General features: G+C 48.6%; 1 protein-coding gene across 1 annotated transcript in view; it reads right to left on the bottom strand.

Moving 5' to 3' along the window:
• lancl1 (LanC antibiotic synthetase component C-like 1 (bacterial)) overlaps positions 1-6,318 on the bottom strand; it is a 683,707-nt gene that overhangs the window by 253,571 nt on the left and 423,818 nt on the right. The gene's annotated exons all lie outside the window — the stretch shown is intronic.

Below are 6,318 nucleotides of genomic sequence, written 5' to 3'. Positions count from 1 at the left end.
TGCACTGACTCTCCAAAAGAGCATCCCACCCAGGCCCGACATGTATTTACCCCGCCAATCCCTCTAACCCGCACATCTTTGGACTGTGGGAGGAAACCGGAGTACCCGGAGGAAACCCACGCAGACACGGGGAGAATGTGCCGACTCCACACCGACAGTGACCCAAGCTGGGAATCGAACCCGGGTCCCTGGAGCTGTGACGCAGCAGTGCTCACCACTGTGCCAGCATACAGGGGCCCAATAATCAGTTTCCCCCTCCAGGCAAATAAATTTGTGGAAGTTTGAAGATGTATTGAGCTTCCCAGTGGGAAGCATCAGGAAGTCCATTTGCATCCTCATGAAAAGGCCAGCTCACCAGAACTGAGTCCCCTTTCCAATGAAGTTATTGACGAGTGAAAAATTCACGTCTTGAGATTTAAGACTGCTTATAAGAGGCTTGCGGGGTGAGATAGTCGACTTGCTGGAGTGAATAGCTGCTGTTGTGTTCCTCTTGGGGGAGTGGAGTTCAACAATGTGACGATTGGGTAGCAGCAATCTGAGGGGTACAGGGCAGGGAGTCTCGCCAAGGGAGGGAGCCTGGGGCAGGGAGTCTCGCCAAGGGAGCGAGCCTGGGGCAGGGAGTCTCGCTAAGGGAGGGAGCCTGGGGCAGGGAGTCTCGCTAAGGGAGGGAGCCTGGGGCAGGGAGTCTCGCCAAGGGAGGGAGCCTGGGGCAGGGAGTCTCGCCAAGGGAGCGAGCCTGGGGCAGGGAGTCTCGCCAAGGGAGGGAGCCTGGGGCAGGGAGTCTCGCCAAGGGAGCGAGCCTGGGGCAGGGAGTCTCGCCAAGGGAGGGAGCCTGGGGCAGGAAGTCTCGCCAAGGGAGGGAGCCTGGGGCAGGGAGTCTCGCCAAGGGAGGGAGCCTGGGGCAGGGAGTCTCGCCAAGGGAGGGAGCCTGGGGCAGGGAGTCTCGCCAAGGGAGGGAGCCTGGGGCAGGGTGGCTCACCAAGGGAGGGAGCCTGGGGCAGGGAGTCTCGCTAAGGGAGGGAGCCTGGGGCAGGGTGGCTCACCAAGGGAGGGAGCCTGGGGCAGGGAGTCTCGCTAAGGGAGGGAGCCTGGGGCAGGGTGGCTCACCAAGGAAGGGAGCCTGGGGCAGGGAGCCTCACTAAGGGAGGGAGCCTGGGGCAGGGAGTCTCGCCAAGGGAGGGAGCCTGGGGCAGGGAGTCTCGCCAAGGAAGGGAGCCTGGGGCAGGGAGCCTCACTAAGGGAGGGAGCCTGGGGCAGAGAGTATTGCCAAGGGAGGGAGCCTGAGGCAGGGATGGAGCCAGGGAGGGAGCCTGGGGCAGGGATGGAGCCAGGGAGAGGGGTGGGGGGGGGGGTCTGGGGCAGGGATGGAGGCAGGGAAGGGGGGTGGTGTATGGGGAAAGGAGTCTTGCCAAGGGAGGGAGGGAGTGAGTCTAATGTAGGAATGGGGAGGATGCAGAAACTTGAGAGGGAGGGTGTGCAGACTGGGCTGTGGAAGTGCTGTGGGCCGGGAGTAGAGTTTCTGGGCATGAATATTGGAAGAGAGATGGTTCTGAAGGATGGGGTCAGTGCTGTCTGTGGCGGAATCCTGGGGGTTGAACTGAGGATAGTGGGCAATGGACAGAACAGTCACAGTGAAGCGGGTTAGTGGGATAGTGGGGTGTGGTAGGGTGGCAACTCCAGGAACATGGTTGAGTAAATAGTCTTACGGGGGTGGGCGGTTTTGGGTATGGACGAAACACATGGTTCAGACAATGGGAGGGGTCTGGGTGGGAATGGGGAAGTAACGGGTGTGAAGCTCAGAGGGGAGAGAAGGGCTATGGCGGGTGATAGTTACAGGCTCAAGGGTGACGGGGAAGGTCCCAGGATAAGAGTGGGATGAGCAATGGTTATATTGGGTGCTTTAAGGGTGATGGGGGAAGTTGGTGAGTGATTGTAAGGTTTAGGATTGTGAGGTATAAAACCCTTCTAATTAAAATAAACTCCAAGGTCTGAATTTTTAATTTCTAACACCATTGTCCGTAGTTGTGCTTGGCCTACGGGTATGTATAACTGGTATTTATGATTCAAATAGAATTTATTAAACAAGATTCTACATGTACCTAACAACAAGCAGTGAAGACATGATTAAGGCTTTTCATCTCTCAAGATCTCAGGAACATTGGTGTTGTTAGCACATGCGATGTGTCAGTTTAGAACCTCAAAGGTCCTGGGTAGACAGTCACAATAATAATGGGGTAGGTGGCATGTCTCTGATGGCAAGGGAAAAGACTCCCTAATGTTTGATTTTATTTATTATTGTCACATGTATTAGCATACAGTGAAAAGTATTGTTTCTTGCGCGCTATGCAGAGAAAACATACCGTTCATCGAGAAGGAAATGAGAGAGTGCAGAATGTAGTGTTACAGTCATAGCTAGGGTGTAGAGAAAGATCAACTTAATATAAGATAGGGGGTGTGGGAGTGGGGAGGATGGGGGAGTGAGGGAGGATGGGGGAGTGAGGGAGGATGGGGAAGTGAGGGGATGGGGGAAATGAGGGGATGGGGAGTGAGGGCATCAGGGCGTGGGGAGAGTCCATTGTGTGGGAGTGCGGGGATGGGGGAGTGTTCAGTTTATGGGAGTGGGGGGTGTGTGGGAGTGGGAGGGTGGGGGAGTGGGGGGGGGGACTGTTCAATGTATGGGAGTAGGGTGCGTGTGGGAGTGGGAGAGTGGGGGTGTGTGGGAGTTGGGAGCTGTCCAGATTATAGGAGTGGAAGTCCCCCACCGATAGCACATTCTGCACCCTCAGTGCTTCCTCCAGTCGGGATGTACCGATTCGGAAGCTGAGGAGATGGTTATCAGCAGGTGGCATTATCTATGTTTAACCTGATGCCATGAGATTTCATGGGGTCGAAATTCAGTGCTGAAGACTCCCTGGGCATCTTCCTCCTCAGTGTACACCACCATGCCGTATTCGCTGCTGGCTTTATCCTGCTGGTGGGACAGGACATTGCCAAGGATGCTGACAGTGATGTCTAGGACACTATAAGGTATGATTCTGGGAGTATGACTATGTCAATTTGTTGCACTGGAGTGATCTCTACACCAGACCAGGTGAGAACAACTGATTTATTTCTCTAAAAGGAGACAATATGGTTGAAATCACTGAGTGAACCAGGTGGGTTTTTAATGAGAATCCACAATGGTTTCATGGTCACCATTACCAAGGCTAGCTTTGAATTCCAGATTTATTAATTGGATTGAAATTCCACCCGGTTTGAACTTGTGTCCTCAGGAGATTAACTTGGTCATTAATTAACCATCTCAGTGTCTTAAAAGTTTTCTCCAAATTTCTATGTTTTGACTTTTCCTGACTTTCCCACATCTTCATCATCTCTTTTCTTCCTCTCTCTCCTGAGTCTCCTTCCCATCATCCCGCCAATATAACAGGTAAAATCAAAGCAAGGTCTCTAGCACTGTGTGAAGACTGATATTTCACAGCCCAGCATCGAGCTACCTTAGTGTTTGTCATTTAAGTTGGCGCCAATTTCTCTCAGCTCCCAATATTAAAACTATACGGCTGTTTTACAACTTAAGTGAAGAAAGCAATAAATGCATTGTCTGCAACAAACTCATTGAAGTCTCCCAGAGATCCTTTATTGGATTGGGGAAGTTCCTTCCATACACTATTGTTATAAAATGGAGATAGATCTCCTCTCTGAGAACTAACACCAAAACACCCAAAGAGGAATACCTCACCCTATAATCTGTAAAAGGTGTGTGTGAAGTGGTGCGACCTGCTCTTGACACTCTAAAATCAACACATAAGTTATTTATCTAACAGTGAACAAATTAAACTATTATCAAACCAAATAAATCCCTTCTATTAACTATTCCCGAATAAAACATGATTCTAATGGTACGTTGTTCCAATAAATACAATTCCCACTGATTAACAAAATAGAATTTAGTCACTCTCTAAATTACAACCAGGTTTTGTGTCTTCCGGAATATTCTGGGCCTTTCTGTTGATTCTTCTGTCTGGAACTTCTTTCTTCTTTGGTACCTTTGCTATTTAGATGGTGCTTTCTCTACGACATAGATGAAGGTATGAGAGCCAGCGATTCGCTCTCTCTCTCTCTCTAGAGTGAGTTGAGAGCTGTTAGCTCTGGCAGGTGGCAGTTGCTTTACCCTCTTTGTCCCACTGCCCTCTTCTTTTATACCTGTGATAACATGTCAATATTTTCCACAATAGGATTGGTCCTAGGTTGTCAAAACCATCCCATTTAAACTTAATAGGTTCTTGGTATCTAAGTGCCTAATTCAAATTGATTGGCTAAATTCAAAAGAGTGTTGTCTTGGTAAAAACTGCTGCTTGGCCATTCAATACTAATGTTTCAGTTTGGGGCTTTCTATGTACTTGTTTTTTTTTACTAAAACCCCACCCTTTAACAGAACCATGCAATGCTTTCTCCCTAGCATTTTACAATTGTGCAAACACCAACCTACAATTACTCTTTCCAACTTCGCAGCAATATCAACATCCAAGAGGATAGCATTAACCAGAAACTGAACTGGACCAGCCATATACTGTGGCTACCATAGCACATCTGAGGCTAGGAACTCTGTGGTGAATAACTCACCTCCAGACTCACCAAAGCCTGTCCACCATTTATAAGGCACATGGACCTGTAGCGTTTCAAGAAAGCAACTGACCACCACCTTCTCAAAGTTAATTTGCGATGGGCAATAAATGCTGGCCAGCCAGTGGCAACCAGGTCCCCATGAATGAAGAAGGAAAAAAGAAAAGTCAGGAGTGTGATGGAACACTCTCCACTTGCCTGGATGACTGCAGCTCCAACAACACAAGAAAATCTGTATCATCCAGACCATTTCATTGGCATCGCATCCATCATTTACTCCCTACAGTACTGATGCACAGTGGCAGCAGTGCGTACCATCTACTGGACGCAGTGCAGCAACTCACCAAGGCTCTTTTTGACAACCCTTTACAAACTCATGACCGCTACCACCAAGGAGAAGGGTATCAGGTGGGAGCACTACCTTTCTCCACACATATTTTGGGCGCCACATTTGGTCTATCAGAACTTACCTCAGGCCACTGAAATCTTGGCCCTATGTCTCCTTATTAAAACTGACCACCTCTATAAATAGCCCCCTAAATTTCTCTACTTCAGGAAGAATTTAACCTCTTTCAAGGATATGTTTAAATTAACCGACAGCAGTAAAACAAAAATCAGTAAGTTGGGTTCCTATAACATGGAAAATAAACCCAAAACTGCATATTTAAAAAAAATACTATTTCTATTTTAAACGGGTCTTTTTTTTCCTGAACAAAGAACATGAAGACAGCGGCTATAAGTCACCTGATCACAGGATTGAGCTACCCCCAGGAAATTCAAGGATACCAGTTACTTTTTCAGCTCACAGCCAGACTGCTGTTTTATCATTAACCGGACAAAACTGCAGCAGCTGCCTGAGTGGCTGGGTTAGCAATCACAACTCCAAAATGCCTGCTGTATTCTATAAGTCTCTCATCAACACCTCATAGATCATAGAATCCCTACAGTGCAGAAGGAGGCCATTTGGCCCACCAAGTCTGCACCAACCACAATCCCACCCAGGCCCTATCCCCATAACCGCATGCCCTAGCTAGTCCTCCTGACATTAAGGGGGAATTTAGTATGGTCAATCCACCTAACCAGCATGTCTTTTGGACTGTGGGAGGAAACTGGAGCACCCGGAGGAAACCCACACAGGCACAGGGAGAATTTGCAAACTCCACACAGCGACCCAAGCCGGGAATTGAACCCAGGTCCCTGGCGCTGTGAGGCAGCAGTGCTAACCACTGAGCCACCGTGCCGCCCGTATATACACCTAAATGAAAATCTCACCATGCAGCGGCATTATTTGTTTCAAGGGTTTTCATGTTGTTTGAACAGTCAGAACCACATGGAAACGGAACCGCACCATGATAAAATCACCTTATAGACTCTGGAACTCACATGACCTTGTAAACTTCTTTCTTCTCGTCCACATTTATTGTGGGCATGTGTGGATAGGGATCTTGCGGGTCACTCCTTTTGCCCCCTGTTGAATATTTGAAATAAACTAGTCTTCTGAGCAAACAAGTTAAGATTAACTGTGGAATATTTGTGAATTTGGATCACAAAAAAATCAAGCGACTGGGAAAACATTCCACCGCCTATTCTTTTAACGACAAATTCAAAACACCAGATTGATTCCGGGGAATGAAAGGGTTGACGTACGAGGAGAGTTGTATTCGCTGGAGTTTAGAAGGATGAGAGGGGATCTGATCG

The sequence above is a fragment of the Mustelus asterias genome, chromosome 14 (genome assembly GCF_964213995.1).
Source record: "Mustelus asterias chromosome 14, sMusAst1.hap1.1, whole genome shotgun sequence".
In the NCBI taxonomy this organism is placed as follows: Eukaryota; Metazoa; Chordata; class Chondrichthyes; order Carcharhiniformes; family Triakidae; genus Mustelus; species Mustelus asterias.
Note: the sequence above shows the minus strand (reverse complement) of the source record. Positions and strands in the feature narration are given on the sequence as shown.